Raw genomic sequence first — 20,547 nt, 5'->3', positions numbered from 1 at the left:
AGATTGAGCAGATTTATGAAAACTTGAAAATTTTGAAAATTGACGGTCCAAAAATGCTACAAGATGCACTATTTTCAAAACTTGAAATCCATTTTTTCTCATGTCCATACATCGTGACGTCGCATCAAAACAATCTCTTCAAGTGAATTTTTGAGGTGGGCTCTAATTTGATTGTTTAGAGCCTGGATTCTATATAAACTTTTTTCCCTTTTTGAAAAAGTTTCGACGTCTTTCTCTGATCAAATATGACACATTGCCATTTCTATAAGTGGGGGATGTTGCTTATTTATTTAGTCGCTTCAGTGCTCTTATGCCTTCATATCCTGTCATGCTTTTGGTTGCTTCTTTCTTGGATCAGCCAAAAGAAGAAGCAACCTCCCTACAGTAATTTGGACAATTTTGCTCTGGGCTAACCTAACTCTCATATGTCCACTTTTGTCATTTTGGCAGCTGAATTGACTTTTCTAGAAACATTGTAGCCGCTAGTCGCAATAATACCTTCCATGGGATTGTTTCGAAAGTCGCCAAGATAACTTGGGACTCACCTGGTCGGCATGAATCCGGAACCTAGGGGGTCTAGTGCCGAAATTAGGTTATCAACTTACTCACATCCTATTTTTGGCATTCTCATCATCATAATCATTATCCCAGCCTCATCCTAACTACATGGGATTGATTACAAAATTCTAGTATGTTATTTTGTTCTATCGAAGACCAAACCTTTAGTCTCATACATGATGATTTGGCACATGATGCTTATGTAAAAACGAAAACCAATTCACGAAAACAAGAAAGAAGAAACAAACATAAAAGAAAGAAACAACCAACCATAATGCAAATATATACGTTGCTCTCTTCCTTATGCCTCTCTGGTTTTATCTAATTACAAAGAGATCTGTGTTTTTCCTTAACCCTTTTAATCTGCGGGGGCCAAGTCGGTCAAGTCAACATGTCAAGACGACTCCTCCGGGCCTCAAGCCCTTCGGGCTTTTAATGGTCATTTGGAGTCATCTTTTTTACTCCACCTTGGTAGATCTATTTTCTCATAATACAAGACATCAATCCTCAACAGCTTCAACTTCCAAAAAAAGTAACGACATTACAAACGTACTTAAACTAGAAATTTGAATATTTTGATTGGATGTTGTGTCACCTACAAAACTTACATGGGGTCACAATTTAGGGCATGTTAGGCCATTGTTCTTTTTGTCCGTTTTATCCTGCTCACAAATGACTAGTATACATGTCTTTTTTTTCCTCTTTTGAATCTGTAGACTTCAAGGACTACTATATATGTCAATTAATACGTCAATCTAATCTACTTTTCAACAAAGATATGTCCTATTGAGGATTATGAAGGGACCATTCATTAATAATGTTAAATGATACATAATTTTATCCACAAAAATCAGTGAATTAGAAGTACAGGGGAAAACTGCCAACCCACTTTTCGCAGGGCTATAAATGTTTATCCAACCCGACTTATGCAAAAAAAAATAAAAATAAAAAATAATTCTCGAGATTTGCACCACGGGAGGCAAAGGAGACACACCACAAATCATAAAGTGTCCTCCAATCCAAATCTTCGAAGAGCAGCTGCAGTTTTTTCCAAAGCACTGCCAAAGGAAAACACAGATTGCACATTCATACTGTCCAAGATTCCAAGCCAAAAAACCAGACTTTAAATCACCAAAATGATAAACTAAAAGGAAATGACTTCAATTTTGGTAGAGAGTGGGACCTATACACTCTTCTCCATCATTGTCTGTCATCCTTTTATATGGTGATGGCCAAAATGGACTATGGTTCTCCAACAATCGAATTATAGCTTACTTAAAATGAATGCAGCTAAAATTGAGAATTAACATCTCAAAACATTTGGGCAATGCTAACTATTGATATAAGTAATAAAAATATTGAAAGAAAGACTTATGTGATATTTTATCGGAAGAATAATATATATATATTTTTATATTACCCTTTTTGTTTTAGCAAAAGATCACTTATAGGTGGTCTTATTACAACAATATATACTTCAAAATAAAATCAACATGACAATAAAACCAAGATCTTAAAACTTGATGCCATTGAAATAACTATGCACTATAGAATAAAAAACAAGATTGCAAGAACTACAAGAGAAGAGTGCCAGAGATTACTTCAACTGGGCTTATTACACCCTACACCGAGTCACCACCATCCGATGGAGCGGGATTGACGATCTTGCTTCAAACTCAAACCAGAAAAGCAAGTTTAGGCCAAGCCACACCAATGGAACATGAACCTCTTTGATCACAAACTCAAACCTTAAGTGAATTCCCTTAGCAACCTAGTTTGAGAGAGATGGATTTTCTTTTTGCTAAACCCTTAGCCATAAATCCATAGTTGAGAGATAGGAGATAGAAGAACTCTATAACCTAAACCCTTAGGTTTCACAATATAGGAGAGAAAAAAACTTTTCTTATGAGAGATAAATTCTAAGTGGGATATGAGGGAAATATGGAATTAGGTATAAGAGATAAGGTGTAGAGATTTTTGGGTAGAGACAATCTTTTTTTATAGGCTTTGAACAAGATTAAGGTTTATTTGAGTTTTCTTTGACTTGCCTCTTTTTGTGAGATTGTACATGGATCGTCGATTAAGGGTGACTTGTAGAGTGAGAGATCTGAGTAATTTATTCCATTGTTGGGTCATCCACATTATGGAAGATGCATGAACCCTTATCCCTCTTTCCTAAACTATTTTCCCATCAATAGAAAATAAGTAAAATTAATTTTAATTCAATATTGTGCATTCTATAAAATAGCACATCTCTACACATATTTTTCATAAAATTTATCAAAGATATATCAAGTCAATATATACTTATATATTAAGTCAATATATGATCAATATATAATCAATCTATAATTTGACCACATATCACAATTTAAAGTTACCAAAACATAAGGTCACATGGACCACAAAACAAAACTTTCCATAAAATAGAAAGTAGTAAGATGTGGGCTGTGCCACCCATGGGAGGCACATGTGGGCCCTACCTTCTAGAAACATGATGGGCTCATGTGTATAATGGGCCCCTATGATTATTTTTTTATGCATTTAAAATTAACAAAAATAATTTATAATGAATATTAAAACATTGTAAAATCAATATATTTAATTTTATAAATCTAAAAATTATAACTAAAATATCAAAGGTTCATAAAAATTTAAATAATAATTATAAAAGAATCATTATCATAAAACAAACACAATTAAAGTAATTTGATGGGAAATGAATCCATATGGTTTAGGAATTGAATCAACAATCATGATACATTCCACCTTCAATTGTGGACTATGGACCACACTTGCTTTATCAGACCGACCCAGTATTTCTCAAGACCCACAGTCCAAGCAGGTGCTCATTAGTAGGTCACCAAAGTCTGACCGATGAGACAATTCCAGTATGTAAATTACTGGTCCTCCTCTAGAGACGAGTCAAGATCACCAAGACCTTATACGACCACAACTCTATGGCGTATAGGGGAATCTCTCGTACATGCATACGCTTCACCCTAAAGGTGGATTGAAGACACATGGATGAGGTTTTGACTTCTGTCTCTGTAGGCCACCATAACACACAAGGGTCACACAGTCCCTCGGCTCACTCATCCGGGCATGTTCTCCAACCTCATTAAGAGCTAACCTATGAACCCTCATCGGTTTGTTCTTCATGCCCAGGTAATATGGTTTTTTTCCAACCGATTGGCCTAGATCGTCAAGCACAGTCCGGTATTTGCAAACATCGTTTGCATGGTATAGTCCACGAGAGACCACACTCCCACTGAGTTCATGTTCCACTATATCATTTCATTTTACAAGCACTCATAAGGCCTTTAAAGGCCACATAAACCCAACATCTCACACTTAGCCTTTGAAGGCCTTACATTCTCTCTTCATCACTTTATCTCATCCACATCTCTCTCTCCCAATTACAATGTCTCTCAAAATATAACCAAAACATATAAGATAAAAAGATATTGAATCTTTTTTCCCTATAAGACCTTACTATATAATGTAATAGATTTTATATCTCAAAACCATGTAGTGTAGTACCTAGGCTTTTTTGATTCAAAGGTTTTATTTGTTTGATAAGCTTTTATGATATTAGAAGAGTACGCAACTGATGGAGAATATATTAGTCATCGGTTTCACATGTCATGAAGTGTCCATCTTTTTGGCATTTGGATTCTCCCTGTCTCACACCGTGAAGAAATAATCTTCTTCATCTCATGATTTCAAATATCACAATTTCGATTCTCTTGCTGATATTTAGCGTTTCTATGCTACCACCAAGTCTCTCTACATATCCATTCATTTCGAAGAAACCAATATGCATTTATAGGTATTGTATTTTCTTATTTTTTTTGCTATTCCTATTCTTCATATAGAGTGTTTTATCTTGCCAACTCTATCTTATATCTCTTTGAAGTTGTACTATAATAAACCATACTCATGGCACACTACCTTTTAAAATAAGCCTTAAAAAAAATGTTTCCATGATTAAGAATCCAAAGATGAGCATTACATGTCATATCTTATAATTTACTGCAGCATAGAACATGAGCATCCCACAATAAAAATATGATATCTCTCAACTTATAAAGAGTTTCTCTCTGAATCCTTTTAAGTATTGAAATAGACTAAAAAAATATAAAATAGTGTTCAGTTCTATCCCTAATCACATCATTTAGTGAGTCTACTTTTTAGTGACTTTTACATCATAATGCAATTATTTCAGCAAAAAATTAGGTTGAGCATCTCTCAATAAAGAAATTGTTTCTCTCAAGCCTCAGAGAATTTCTTCATGAAATCTCTTGTATTGAAACACTAGACTCAAAATTAAATCATAATATCATGGTGTGAATCCTAATTATATATTTCTTCAGATAAATAAATAAGGTGACATACACATCATAAAATAAATCATACTGCAGAATTTCAGGATGAGCACTGTCTAATAAAATTGTATTTTCTCTCTAGCCTCATATAATTTTCCTTTGAAACAAATTTTGTTTAAAAGTAGACCCATAATGGTAGTACATAGATTTTCACAAGCCTCATATCACTCTGTTAAATAGGCTTAATAAATATAGATATTCATGTCTCAATGAAGAACATACCAAATTACAGAAAATTTAGGATGACCGCTCTTCAATCCAAATTTTTATTCATCTCTTCCCATAGATATTTCTCTCTTAAATAAATTTTGTTAGAAACTAGATCAGAATGGAAGTTTAAAAACGCAGTATGAACCATAAAATATTATGTTAAGAATAGAAATAAAATCATAATTTCTAAGTCATGGAAATAGTTTTTGTTGCAAAAAATAGCATTTACGCACCCTTGCATAAATTAATCATATCTTTCAAACCATAAGGAATTTCTTGATGAAAAGTTTTTTGCTTGAAAGTAGTATCAATTTTGTGTGTCATAGTAAAATTTCAGTAATAATAAAAGCATATGATTGGTGGGAAAATCACGAAACTCAATGGACAGTTTTTGGATTTTACAGGATCAGAACTGATACCCTTAATTGATGATTCCATAACTCTCAATTCCCTTAGGATCTCCCCCTGAAATTTTGCAGGTAGATCCTCATCTCAAATACACAAAATATCACTGAAGTATGTAATAGAATAATACCTCATTATCTTTTTCATATCACTACTCCAAAATCGCTCAGAATACTCATTATGCAGAGTGTCTTTTCGGTGTCGAAATATTTCAATAATTCTTAACTGTTGGTGTATTTCTTGACTACAAAAGTTATTAGCTTTCTTATATCTCATTTTCGAGCTTGATCTAAACTCAATAAAAAGAAAGAACAACTAATGGAATCAAGTATCAATAGCTCTGATACTAATGAAAGAAAGACCTATGTGATCTTTTACTAGAGAATAATATATATATATATATATATATATATATATATATATATATATATATATATATATATATATATATATATATATATAATTTTTATATGTCACCCTTTTTGTTTTAGCAAACGATCACTTACAGGTGGTCTTATTACAACAACATGTACTTCAAAATAAATCAACATGGCAATAAAACTAAGATCTTAAAACTTGATGTCATTGAAATAACTATGTACTATGCTTGAAAATAAAAAATACGATTACAAGAAATAAAAGAGAAGAGTACTGGAGATTACCTCAACCAGACTTGTTACATCTCACACCTTATCACCACCATCTGATGGCGTGAGATTGATGATCTTGCTTCAACCTCAAACAGGGAAAGCAAGTTTAGGCTAAGCTACGCCAATAGAACATGAACTTTTTTTATCACAAACTCAAACTCTAAGTGAATTCCTTTAACAACTTAGTTTCAGATAGATGGATTCTTTTTTTTGCTATAGATAGGAGAGAGAAGAACTCCATAACCTAAACTCTTAGGTTTCACAATATGGGAGAGAGAAAAACTTTTCTTATGAGAGAGATAAATTCTAAGTGGGATATGAGAGAGAAATATTGAATTAAGTATAAGAGATGTGTAAAGATTTTTGGGTAGAGAAAATATTTTTTTATAGACTTTGAGCAAGATTATAGTTTCTTAGAGTTTTTCTTGGCTTGCCTCTTCTTGTGAGATTGTACATGGACCGTCGATCAAGGGTGATTTATGGGGTGAGAGATTTGAACCATTCATTCCATCGATGGGTCATCAACATTATGAAAGGCGCATGAACCCTTATTCCCCTTTCTTAAATCATTTTCTCATCAATAGAAAAAAAGTAAAATTAATTTTAATTAAAATATTGTGCATTTCAGAAAACTACACACATTTTTCATAAAATCTATCAAGATATATCAAGTCAATATCTACTTCCATATTAAGTCAATATATGATCAATACATACTCAATCCATAATTTGACCACATGTCACACTTTAAAGTTACCAAAACATAGGGTCACATGGACCACAAAACAAAACTTTCTATAAAATAGAAAGTAGTAAGAGGTGTGGCGTGCCACTCATGGTAGGCACATGTGGGCTCTACCCTCTAGAAACATGATGGGCCCATGTGTACAATAGGCCCCTATGATTATTTTTTTATGCATTTAAAATTAGTAAAATAATTTATAATGAATATTAAAACATTGTAAAATCAATATTTTTAATTTTATAAATCCAAAATAAAATATCCAAAAGTTCATAAAAATTCAAATAATAATTATAAAATAATCATTATCATAAAACAAACATAATTAAATTAATTTGATGGGAAATGGATCTAAATGATTTAGGAATTGAATCAACAATCATGGGGCACTCTACCTTCAACTGTAGACTACGGATCACACTAGCTTTATCAGAACGACCCAGTGTTTTCCATGACCCACAATCCAAGCAGTGGCTCATTAGTGGGTCGTCAAAGTCTGGCCGATGAACTAAGGGGTCGCAATCTCAGTCTGTGGATTACAAGTCCTCCCCTAGAGATGAGTCAATGTCACCAATACCTTATGTGACCACATCTCTATAGCGCGTAGGGGAATCTCTCGCACATACATACGCTTCACGATAAAAGGTGGATTTCTTGCTTTCCCGAATGATCATCGATATGCATGCCGTGTGATGGCACATGGATCCCGTCTCTGTAGGCCACCATCACACACAAGGGTCACACAGTCCCTCGGCTCACTAATCCGGGCATGTTTTCCGACCTCATCAAGGCTAACCATGAAGCCTCTTTGGTTTGTTCTTCATGCCCAGGTAACATGAGTTTTTTCCAACCGACTGGTCTAGATCGTCAAGCACAGTCCAGTATCTACAAACATTATTTGTATGGTATGGTCCACAAGGGACCACACTCCCGTTGAGTTCATGTTGCGCTATATCATTTCATTTTACAAGTACTCATAAAGCCTTTAAAGTCCACATAAACCCAACAAATATCTCAACGAAATGAAAAGCATGGATTATAAACATACCTTTCAGGCCTGATACTCTCATAATATTCGGGATTTGTGAGGTCTACGACTGTTGATCCAGTTCGACCAGCAAGAAGCAAACCCCCATCATAGACATATGTACAATGGTGCCAAAGACGTTAAAAAACTTTAATGCTAACACTGCTGGGCTGCCCACTTAGGTTGGCACTAGTAAGAGCAAGGGCACTTCCTGAACCATGCCCAATTTTTCGAATGAAGTTGTAATTGGGCACCGGAACTCCAATACTATCTAATCTAGGATTCAAAGACTTCTCTAAGATGCTATCATTACCTGCAAATCATTGAATCTTACAAGAGAAATTTGCCAGAGGACTAGTGTGTTTACGTCCTTTGGTCTCATAAATTTGATGAATTGCAGCAATGGACCTAAAGAAAACGACAGATCAAAATCGTGGATTTCTACTTGCCATGCCTGTGGATGTTGCCTTTTTAGGGTGAACCATGTAAATCTTTGTGTTTTTGTGGTGTGTATTTTATACGTTATTTTTAATATTATGACTCCTACTCTTACCTATATTTTTTTCCTAACTGGATAAGTGCACGTTCCTATCCAACTTTTTGGGATTCCTTTTTCTGCATCCAAGAGGGCTCTAAAATCATAACCAGTGGTATTTGAGCGCATGGTTCAGTACAAGGCTAGTATTTGTGCATTCAATTGAAGAAAAGCACATGGTAAAGTATGTGAGTGTTTTACTTGAGATGGAGAAATATGATGGCAAGAATAATCTTTTCAGCAAGAATGATGAATGAATTTATTTAGCAAAAGATAAAGAATTCATAAAGCTTTCCAATTGATGTTGGCATGGTGAATAGGTGATTTTGATATTAAAGTGGAGACTATTGGACATAGTAATATCCAAAATCATGCAAAACAAAAAAATCCCATATTATGTAGGATTGAGATTGATAAATATTAATAAGTTTCTTAAACGAAATAGAAATCCAAAAAGATTAGGACAATTGGTTATATCTCTTGATTTTCGTAATATATGTAACATCTATGCAAGTTTCCTATTTACTGAGGATTCTTAATCTTATATATATATATAATATGGTAAATATTTCCATTTCCCCTATTTTTGCTACCTATTTTTAAGGAGACCCAAGGATTTAGATTCTTTCTGGTTGCATAAAGTCTCTATGTTTTCAGTCTTTCAACCCTTTAGACCACTTTGACCATGCATTCTTCGAAAGAAAGACCTATGTGATCTTTTATCGGGGAATACATTTTTTTTTTTCTTCACCCTTTTCTTTTGGCAAAAGATCACTTACATGTGGTCTTTATTATAATAAGATAAATTTCAAAATAAAATCAGCATAACAATAAAACAAAGATCTTAACAACTTGATGCCATTGAAAAAACTATGCACTATGTTTGAGAATAAAAGATTAGATTGCAAGAAACAAAAGGAAGAGTGTCGGAGATTACCTTAACCAGACTTATTACACCCCACACCGAGTCACCACCATCGAATAGAGCGGGATCAACGGTCTAGCTTCAATCTCGAACCGGGAAAGCAAATTTCGGCTTAGCCACACCAATAGAACATAAACCCCTTTTTGATCACAAACTCAAACCGTAGGTTAATTCTCTTAACAACCTAGTTTGAGAGAGATGAATTGCCTTTTTGCTAAACCCTAAAACCCTTAGCCATAAATTCATATTTGAGAGATAGGAGAGGAGAACTCCATAACGTAAACCTTTAGGTTCTTTCACAATGTGGGAGAGAGAGATCAAACATGAGAGAGATAACTTTCTTAAGAGAGAGAGATAGAAAGATAAGGTGTGGAGATTTTTTTTTTTTTGGTAGCGACAATCCATTTTTATAGGCTTTGAATAAGATTAGGATTTCTTAGGTTTCTTTGGCTTGCCTCTTCTTGTGAGATTGAACATAGACCGTCGATCAAAGGTGACTTGTGGGGTGAGAGATCTGAGCCATCTATTCTATAGATAGGTCATCAATATTATGGAAGGTGCATGAACCATTATCTCCATTTTCTAAACCATTTTCTCATCAATAAAAATTAAATAAATTAAATCTAATCAAAATATTGTACATGCCATAAAATAGCACAAGTCTACTCAATCTTTTCACAAAATCTTTCAAAGATATATCAAGTCAATATTTAGTCAATATCTACCAACCATATGGCCACATGTCATATCACCAAAAAATAGGAAAGAGAATAAGGGTGGGGCGTGCCACCCAAGGGAGGCACTCATGGCTAAAAATATGGCGGGCCCATGTGCACAATGGGCCCCTTTGATATTTTTATAAATTTAAAATTAATAAAATAGTTTTAAAATATTATTTGAATATTTAAACAATTGTAAAATCAATATCTTTAATTTTATAAATTCAAAAATTATAAATAAAATATCCAGGGATTCATAAAAATTCAAATAATAATATTAAAATAATTTCCATCATAAAACAAACATAATTAAATTAATTTGATGGGAAAATGATCTATATGGTTTAGGAATCAACAATTATGGGGCACTCCACCTTCAACTGTGGACTACAGACCACACTTGCTTTATTAGACTGATCTAGTGTTTCTCATGACCCACAGTCCAAGCAGGGGCTCATTAGCGGGCTACTAAAATCCGGTCGATGAGCCAAGGGATCGCATTCCTAGTCTGTGGATTTCAAGTCCTCCCCTAGAGACAAGTCAATGTCACCTAAACTGATGCGACCAGAGCTCCTATGGTGCATAGGGGTATCTCTCACACATGCATATGCTTCACCCTAAAAGGTGGATTTCTGGCTTTTCCGAACGATCTATCGATATGCATGCCATGTGATGGCACATGGATGAGGCTTTGGCCCCTGTCTCTTTAGGCATCATCACACACAAGGGTCACACAGTCCCTCGACTCACTCATCCTGACATATTCTCCGACCTCATCAAGGGCTAACCCATTAGAACCTTTCTCGATTTGTTCATTATGCCTAGGTAACATGGATTTTTCCCAACTGACTGGTCTAGATCGTCAAGCACAGTCCAATATATGCAAACATCGTTTGCTTAGTATGGCCCACGAGGGACCACACTCCCACTGAGTTCATGTTCCACTCTATCATTTCATTTTACAAGTACTCATAAGGTCACATGAACCCAATATTTCTCACTAGGCCTTTGAAGACCTTACATTCTCTCTTTCTCACTTTTTCTCATTCCCATCTCTCTCTCTCAATTATAATATCTCTCGAGCATTTTTACTTATTCTCTCAATACATTAATCATGGCTTTCGCCATCAATCCTTTCACAAAAGGATTTATAGAGGCAACACATTTTTCTTTTTGCTGCTCGGATCTCATCCCAAAAATGGTCGTAGCTCATCTTTCACATCACATCAGGAATCATAGACCTGTTGTCACAAAAGACTATCACGTACCCTCATCGCATGGGGTCATATGTTCATGGGCTCAAAAGAGTTCTTCAAATAAGCTGCTCCCTTTTTGTAGCCTTACAACCAGCGCCAAACATTTGCGATCCGTGGGTGAACAATATTATAGTCTGTTGCTCTATTTGGCCTGTCAAATACTAGTAGGTGCTCCCACTGGAATATTTAATTTATCTGGATCTTGATCTTTCTCAATCTCACCTTATTCCTCAGGTGATAAAAACATGGTTTTATATGCTTGGAGTTCTTATGGAATCGTGGCTCCTTCGATACGCATATCGTCACCCTGCTGTCGCAGAAAATTCTTACTGCCTCACAACGCACGAGGTGAAAGTCAAGTCGATTAAGAAATTTCTTAATCCATACAACCTCCTCGATCACTAAACAACATGCCACGTACTCTGCCTTCATGGTGGACAATTTCATCACATCTTGTTTCTTTGATTTCTAAGAAACTGCACCCCCTCCAAGCATGAACGCATATCCAGATGTAGACTTCGCATCATCTGGATCTGTGAGATAGCTTGCACATGTATATCTAAATATCCAAGCAGTTAAAAAAAAGTGGGACTGTAGCAGCTCCCACTCAATTATTGCACATACAACATATACATTCTTAACATTCTTATGCATATATCATGAGGTAGCATATCAAGTCTCATGCAATATGTAATTCAATACCCGTTGGTTTCACAATATGCAAAAACCTTCATGAACTACAAAGGTTCAACCACACTAGACATCTTGGTAGGAAATTCATACAAACTAAGTTATCTAATCAATACAATATGTGTTAGGGAAGCCAAGCATGATGGCATTCCTACAACATTCTCTATGGTTCAAAGTCTTAGGTAATCGAGGATTCTAAATAGCTAGAAACATTGGTCAAGGCATATAGGTATTTAAAAAAAAAAAAACAGTGCATGATAATTTTTCTCCTACTTTTATAAATACCTTCAAGAAAGAATGTTTTTCTTTTTAATAAAAAAAAAAATTTACTTAGTATATATATATGCATTCACAAGCAATAGTTATATAATAGTATGACAGTTTAAAATGATTTTCATAAAAACTTAATGGATCTTGCAAGACTATGTGGTTTTCTCAAAACCATATTCATAGGCTTAGGCTTTTCTCAAATCATCTAATTTAATTATAAAATACATGCTTAGCCTTTATAAATCATTTTACCGCATTTACCTTTAATTTCCTACCAAGTCAAGTTCGTGGCCTTAAAAACAAATCATATATACCATCTTATAATTTTATCCAAAATAAAGCACAACTAAATAATGTTTATTAAAGCATTGACAAAATACTTCTTTTTTGGCAATTATGGAGAATTTATCAAGAGATCATCATCACATGCAACACATCAAATTATAGACATTATTGAGAGGATGGTCACAAAGACCAAATTCCATCAGAACATTCCCTTTGTGCTTATATATTTGAATGAACCATACCCATCTCTCGTGTTTCATCCATAGGGCTCAAAGCCCTTGATCAAATCACATTTCCATGTGTATCACTACCTTAAGTAGTTCATACTCAAGCACAAGGATGCACAAAACATAAGGTATTCAAAACCGACACTTTCAAATTTGTTAGCACTTATCACTTAATGTCCATACACTCCACACATGTTCATAAAACAATTAGCTAAAATATAACCAATGCACATTAAACAAAGTTATTGAATCTTCTTTCCCTATATGACGTTACCATATAATGCGGGATAGATTTCATATCTCAAAACCATATAGTGTGGTACCTGGGTTTTCTTTATTCATCGCTTTTACTTGTTTGAAAAGCTTTTGTGATCTTGGAAGTGCACGCAACTGATGGAGAATATATTGGTCATTGGTTTCATATGTCACGAAGCGTCCATCTCTTTGGCACTTGAATTCTCATGTCTTACACTGTGAGGAAAATATCTTTTTCATCCCATTATTTCAAATATCACAATTTCGATTCTCCCACCGATCTTTAGCGTTTCTATGCTACCACCAAGTCTCTCTATATACCCTTTCATTTCGAAGAAACCAAGATGCTTTTATAGGTATTGTATTTCTTCTTCTTTCTGCTATTTCCAGTTCGAATACTCTTCACATAGAGTCTCTTATCTTGCTAACTCTGCATTACATCTTTATGAAGTTGTACTATAATAAACCATACTCATGGCACACTATAAAGCCTTTTAAACTGATCTTAAAGGTCTCCATAATTGGGAATTCAAGGATGTGCCTTAACATGCCACATCTTTTAATTTACCGCAGTATAAAACATGAACATCCCATGATAAAAATATGATATATGTGAACTCATAAAAAATTTATCTCCGAATCCTTTTGAGTATTGAAATAGACTCAAAAATATAAAATAATGTACAGTTCCATTCCGAAATCATACCATATAGTGAGCCTTCGTTTCAGTAACATTTAGGTCACAATGCAATTTTCTCAGCAGAAAATCAGATTGAGCACCTCTCAATAAAAAAATTGTTTCCTTCAATTCTCAAAGAATTTATTCCTAAAATATTTCGTGTTGAAAACTAGACTCAAAATAAAATCACAACATCATAGTTTGAATCCCAAATAATACTTTTCTTCTGAGAAAAAAAATAAGTGACATTCATGTCACAAAATAAATCATACTGCAGAATTTCAGGATGAATACTATTTAGTAAAATTGTCTTTTTTCTCTACTCTCATGGAGTTTTCATTTCAAACCAACTTTGTTTGAAATTAGACATATAATGATAACATAAATATTTCCACAAGCCTCATATGATTTTGTTAAGTAGGCTTGATAAATATAGTTATTCATGTCTCAATGAATAACATACCAAATTGCAGAAAATTCAGGATAACCTCTCTTCAATCCAAAATTTTTATTCCTCTCTTCCCGTAGATATTTCTCTTTCAAATAAATTTTTGTAGAAAATAGACTCAGAATGGAAGTCTAAAAATTTAGTGTGTATCATAAAACATTCTATTAAGTATAGAAATAAAATCACGACTTTCAAGTCATGGAAATAGTTTTCGTTGCAAAAAACAACACCTGCACACTCTTCAATAAATTGATCATATCTTTCAAACCACAAGCAATTTCTTGATGAAACGTTTTTTTACTTTAAAGTATACTCAATTTTGTAAGTAACAATAAAATTTCAGCAAGAAATAAAATCATATGATTGGTGGAAAAATCACGAAACTCAATGGACAGTTCCTAGATTTTGCAGGGTCAGAACTGACACCCTTCATTAATGATTCCATAACTCTTAATTCCCTTAGGATCTCCCACTGAAATTTTCAGTAGATTATACTCTTAAAGATATAAAATATAACTTAAGTATATAATAGAAAAATACTTCATTATATTCTTCATAGCACTACTCCAAAATAGCCCAGAATACTCATTATGCATAGTACCTTTTCGGTGTTGAAATATTTCAATAATTCTTAACCGTAGGTGTATTTATTGACCACAAAGATCATTAGCTTTCTTATATCACATTTTCAAGCTTGATCTAAACTTAATAAAGAGAAAAGATAACTAATGACATCAAGTATCAATAGCTCTGATACCAATAAAAGAAAGACCTATGTGATCTTTTACTGGGGAATGCATTTTTTTTTTCTTTGACCCTTTCTTTTGGCAAAAGATCACTTGTGGTCTTTATTATAATAAGATAAATTTCAAAATAAAATTAGCATAATAATAAAACCAAGATCTTAACAACTTGATGCCATTGAAACAACTATACACTATGCTTGAGAATAAAAGATAAGATTGTAAGAAACAAAAAGAAGAGTGCCGAAGGATCCTCAACCGGGCTTATTACACCCCACACCAAGTCATCACCATCCGACGGCACAGGATAAACGGTCTAGCTTCAATCTCGAATTGGAAAAACAAATTTCGGCTAAGCCACACCAATGGAACATAAACCCCTTTGATCACAAACTCAAACCGTAGGTGAATTCTCTTAATAACCTAGTTTGAGATAGATGAATTCTCTTTTTGCTAAACCCTAAAACCGTTAGCCATAAATCTATATTTGAGAGATAGGAGAGAAGACTTCATAACCTCAACCCTTAGGTTCTTTCACAATGTGGGAGAGAGAGATCAAATATGAGAGAGATAAACTTTCTTAAGAGAGAGAGATTGAAAGATAAGGTGTAGAGAATTTTTTTTTAGTAGCGACAATTCATTTTTATAGGCTTTGAATAAGATTAGTTTCTTAGGGTTTTCTTTGGCTTGCCTTTTCTTGTGAGATTGAACATAGACCGTCGATCAAGGGTGACTTGTGGGGTGAGAGATCTGAGCCATCCTTTCTATAGATGGGTCATCAATATTATGGAAGGTACATGAACCATTATGCCCCTTTTCTAAACCATTTTCTCATCAATAAAAATTAAATAAATTAAATCTAATCAAAATATTGTGCATACCATAAAATGACACAAGTCTACTCAATCTTTTCACAAAATCTTTCAAAGATATATCAAGTCAATATTTAGTCAATATCTACCAACCATATGGCCACATGCCATATCACTAAAAAATAGGAAAGAGAATAAGGGTGGGGCGTGCCATCCAAAGGAGGCCCTCATGGGGCCCACCTTCTAAAAATATGGTGGGCCCATGTGCACAATGGACCCCCATGATATGTTTATAAATTTAAAATTAATAAAATAATTTTAAAATATTATTTGAATATTTAAACAATTGTAAAATCAATATCTTTAATTTTATAAATTCAAAAATTACAAATAAAATATCCAGAGGTTCATAGACATTCAAATAATAATATTAAAATAATTTTCATCATAAAACCAATACAATTAAATTTATTTGATGAGAAAACGATCTATATGGTTTAGAAATCAACAATGATGGGGCACTCCATCTTCAACTGTGGACTACAAACCGCACTTGTTTTATCCTACCGGTCTAATGTTTCCCATGACCCACAGTCTAAGCAGAGACTCATTAGCGGGTCACCAAAGTCAGGCAGATGAGCTAAAGGATCGCAATCCTAGTCTGCGGATTTTAGGTCCTCCCCTAGAGACGAGTCAAGGTCACCTAAACCTGATGCGATCATAGCTCCTATGGTGCATAGGGGGATATCTCGCACATGTATATGCTTCACCCTAAAATGTGGATTTTTGGCTTTTTCGAACGATCTATCGATATGCATGCGGTGTAATGGCACATGGATGAGGCTTTGGCCCCCGTCTCTGTAGGCCACCATCACACACAAGGGTCACACAGCCCCTCGACTCACTCATCCAGGCATATTCTCTGACCTCATCAAGGGCTAACCTATTAGAACCCTTCTCGGTTTGTTCTTTATGTCCAGGTAACATGGATTTTTTCCAACCGACTGATCTAGATCGTCAAGCACAGTCCGGTATCTACAAACATCGTTTACTTAGGATGGCCCACGAGGGACTGTACTCTCACTGAGTTCATGTTCCACTCTATCATTTCATTTTATAAACACTCATAAGGCCTTTAAAGGCCACATGAATCAAACATTCTTGTCCTAAAGAATTTAAAGAATAACTCCCTTTCATTCAAAGCTAATGCCCCGTTAACCCCTTAACCTATGTTGTGTGTGTCTCTCTCTAATACCCCAACCACTGAGCCCACCCTCCCCATCGTCTCTCTCTCTCTCTCTTTATCAGAACTCCAACTCTCTCTCTTTCTCTCTCTCTCTCTCTCTCAAATACCCAAATCGTAGAGCCCATCCTCCCCATTGGCTCTTTCTCTTCTCTCTGTCTATCATGACTTTATCTCTCTCTCCCTCTCTCTCTCTGATACTTAAATTGCAGAGCACATTTGATTCCCAAAACCCAAATATGCAAATTGCATAACACATTTGATTCCCAAATATCAAATAATGTCACATTTGATTCCAAAATCTCAAATACCCAAATCGCAGAATCAGGGAGAAGGGTTTACCTGCGTACATGTATTATTCCTAATTTCTATCTTTTTCCTTTTGTATTTATGCTTGTGTTGTTAGCATTAGTATTTATTTTGTTTATTTTGTTAATTTTCTGCTATTGGTATTATTCGTGGGTTCCATTTTGTTGAACCACACACACAACGATGTTTATATTCCGAGTGTTGATGCTCGTAGACAATAGGCTGGCTGCTGGAATGGGTTTGTAAGTAATTCTATTGCTACTATGGTGTTTTTAGATTTATGTATTCCTTTTGTTATCAATCTCGTATAAAAAAGTTCTTTTAGACTTCATTTGTTTAAAAAAGTTCTTTTAGACTTCATCTGTTTAAATGTTGCAATGAATGGTAATTGCATTTTGATTTGTAAGACAAGAGAATGCTTTTGATGCAATGAAATTTTTTTTAAAAGAAACTAAGAGAATGGTTTTTATGCTTAAATGTGTTTCAATCTTTAGGTTGGATGACTTTTTGTGATTATGTGATGCACGATTCTGCTTGTTTCCCTTGGAATCGTCAACATTTTTCTAATGGTATTTTTAGCAATAAAAAGAAGAGCCAAAGGACAGAGTTTTGATAGAGAGAGACGATGGGGATGGTGGGCTATGCGATTGGGGTACTTGTGTGTGTGTGGGTGAGTGAGAGAGAGAGACGAAGTTCATATAGAGAGAGACGATGGGAGCGTGGGCTCTGTGATTGAGGTATTAGAGAGAGACGATGGAGAGGGTGGGCTGTGCAAAGAGAGAGAGAGATAGAGTTTTAAAAGAGAATGACATAGGTTAAGGGGTTAATTCGGCGTTAGTTTTCGATTGAAAGGGAGTCATTATCTAAATTGTTTATGACAAGAATACATGGTCAAAGGGGTCTAGAGGGTTGGAAAATAGAAAATATTGAGACTTTATGCAACAAAAAATAACCTAAATCCTTGGGTCTCCTAAGAACTAGGCGGAAAAAATAGGGAGTATGGAGATATTTACCCTATAAAATAAGAGAGGAAAGAATTAATATGCCCTATTTGAGTCATTATATGGTAACAGTGGCTTCCTCAAGGGAGAGAGGTAGGGGCTTCCTGTGCATGAGAGGCAAGGCCTCCCCTCAGAAGTAAGAGAGCATGCTATGGAGAGAAACATTGCGATGTGCTTCTTGCAAAGTGAGTAAGAGAATAATTTCTTGTAGAAAAGCGGCTCTTATGGAGTTTTTGGATGGTTTCCCTTTTTAGTGAAAAAAACTCGGTCAGTCTCAAGGTTCTATTCCTAGACTAAAATAAACTTGGTTGGTCCCAATGTTCTCTTTTTAGACTATAGTTTAGCTTTAGAATAGAAATGGGTCTCTTCCTAGACAGTGGTTTTGATTGTGGAATAGAAATGAGAGATTGACGGGCGATCCCAGTTAGGAGAGCACTGTGGAATAGAACTGAGAGATTGGTGGGTAATGCCAGTCAGGACAACGAATCTAAATGGGTTGCTTGACTAGGTTTTGTCAATGATTAAAGAGTTAACTCTTTCGTCCCAAATTGGTGACGTAATTCTTATTGGTATAATGAATTTTTACTTGCCAAGCCCTTTAGGTTGAACCACATAGATCTTTTTTGGGTTATTGTGTATGTGTTGTGCTTTATTTCTTGTATTATGGCTCGTACTCTTGTCTATTTTGTTTTTAGCTGTCTATTTTGTTTTGAGTTGGATAAGTAGATGTTCCTGGTGGTATCTAACGTTTTAGGATTTATGTTTCCGCATCTAAAAGGGTCTTAAATCCTATCAAAACCTGACTTCATAATTTTGACCACCACCGACAACAACTGAATATTTAAGATAAGAGAAATCAGCTAGTTATCTATATAAAAAGGTAGCACACCGTAACAAACCATTTCAGCAAAGGTCCATGGTTTCACGCTAGAGCCTTCAAAGAGATTTATTCGCTTAAGCATTAGCTAGCCGGAAAGTAAACTGAACGATTCATCATAAAAACCAGTAATCTTCATGAAAAATTACAAATTTGCAATCCAAAACAGGAAAAAAATAGAGCATTCTTCTCACCAGGCATCACAAGCAAACCCATAAAGAGTATTAGTGGGCACTGCAATCGGTTGGCCAGCTTTCATGACTTCCACTGCTTTCTCGACATAGGTTTCTTGAGCTGGAAGAACCATACGCATTTTTCCCTCTATACCATCACTCACTTCTCCATTCTCCCCCATTTTCATGGGTGAAATCCCACAAAGCCTCCTTCTTTGGGAGAGAGAATGAGCAAAACTTCTCTCTACCACCAAAAGAGAAAACCAATTTAGGATCACAGCTCACAGTTTCAGGGAAATGCAAAAAAACTCAGAGAGAAAGACAACTTAAGCAGAAACGATACCAGTGAGCAGTGAGAGATGAGAGAGAAAGTGATTTAGAGAGAGAGTGACTTAGAGAGAGAAGCAAACGAGAATATGTAAGAGAGGGAACACCTCTGCACGGGTGTGGGTGTGGGTGTGGGTGTGGGTGAGGGAGGACTCTCTCTACAACCCCTGCAATGGAGCCCATAGAGCCTTTGTCTCTCTCTAAAGTCTGAAAGTTTTCCCGCAGTTTAGTATCATTGCTCTTTAACTTTTCCACATAGGTAACCATCATTCCCACTTCAATGTCAAATTGGATAAGATTGGATTACCGATAATTATTTTTGTAAGGATAAAATTTTCATATAAGCTTTATGAAAATAAAATAAGGGTGTGGTTTGTATAGAGCCTAGGCTCTAAACAATCAAATTAAAGCCTACCTTTAAATAGTGTCGAGAAATGCGGTTTCAATATTGGAAATCTTTTTGATGTCCTTAAAATATATTTTCATCTTTATTTATAAAGCTTAAATCTTCAAAAATAGTGTATATCGAGAGATCTATGAAAACTTGAAAATTTTGAAAATTGACGGTAAAAAAATGTGTTACAAAATACACTATTTCCAAAACTTGAAATCTATTTTATCTCATGTCCATGCATCTTGATGTCGAAATGATCAATTTGAGGATATTTGGGCATCAAAACAACCTCTTCTAGTGAAATTTTGATGTAAGCTCTAATTTGATTGTTTAGAGCTTCGGCTCTATATAAACTTTTCCCATAAAATAAAGCCAAATCTTATTCCAAAATGTACTTTC

The 20,547-nt window shown here is 34.9% G+C and overlaps 1 pseudogene; it reads right to left on the bottom strand.

Annotated features, from left to right (window-relative positions):
* Positions 1 to 1,558: 1,558 nt before the first annotated feature.
* Positions 1,559 to 19,958, bottom strand: LOC110008120 (uncharacterized; annotated as a pseudogene).
* Positions 19,959 to 20,547: the final 589 nt, after the last annotated feature.

Source organism: Amborella trichopoda, chromosome 11 (assembly GCF_054954075.1).
Source record: "Amborella trichopoda isolate Santa Cruz 75 chromosome 11, AtrichopodaSantaCruz75HAP2 v2.0, whole genome shotgun sequence".
NCBI classification, from domain to species: Eukaryota; Viridiplantae; Streptophyta; class Magnoliopsida; order Amborellales; family Amborellaceae; genus Amborella; species Amborella trichopoda.
Note: the sequence above shows the minus strand (reverse complement) of the source record. Positions and strands in the feature narration are given on the sequence as shown.